This window comes from Morone saxatilis, unplaced genomic scaffold, assembly GCF_004916995.1.
Source record: "Morone saxatilis isolate NCDOM2014 unplaced genomic scaffold, NCSU_SB_2.0 Contig16, whole genome shotgun sequence".
NCBI classification, from domain to species: domain Eukaryota; kingdom Metazoa; phylum Chordata; class Actinopteri; family Moronidae; genus Morone; species Morone saxatilis.
This window is the reverse complement of record NW_023339718.1, coordinates 118982-119566: the sequence shown is the minus strand read 5'-3', so window position 1 is coordinate 119566 and position 585 is coordinate 118982. Positions and strand designations below refer to the sequence as shown.

At 35.6% G+C, this 585-nt stretch overlaps 1 protein-coding gene across 1 annotated transcript in view; it reads left to right on the top strand.

Moving 5' to 3' along the window:
- LOC118325754 (spindlin-1-like) overlaps nucleotides 1–585 on the top strand; it is a 5937-nt gene that overhangs the window by 964 nt on the left and 4388 nt on the right. The gene's annotated exons all lie outside the window — the stretch shown is intronic.

Below are 585 nucleotides of genomic sequence, written 5' to 3'. Positions count from 1 at the left end.
GCCGCCACCGTCTGTGCCGCCACCGTCTGTGCCGCCACCGTCTGTGACCTTGTGAGACAGAAAATATCTCTGCTTATCAGGGGATTGTGTCTCTGCTGCCTGTTGGATCAGAGTTTATTTGTCTGGATTTTTACTGGCAGTTTGGTGTTAAATTACTGGTTCCCAACCTTTTCCTTCATGGAGCCTTTTCTATTATTAATAAACTGACTCATATTTTATGTATATTTCATATTATATTATAAACTGTACGCTGAACCCAAACACTGAACTCAGTAACTGCAGGAAGTTTGTGTAAAACCAGAGCTTTGGATGAATTTTGAGCAGATTTTTTCCTGTTTAGGGAACTTTTTATACAATTCTCTGTCTGTATGATGTAATTATATTATTATTTAACGTACATCATTATTTAACGTTCATACAGAATTATTAGGATTCTTTTTTGAAAAGGTTCCTGACACTTGACCATTGTAATATTTTAGACAATTTACTTTACATTTACTCTTGTTACTCTTTACTCTAGTGAACCAAACACAGAGATATAGATTTTTAAACTTCTCTAGCAAGACCTCGAGAAACACTTTGTTA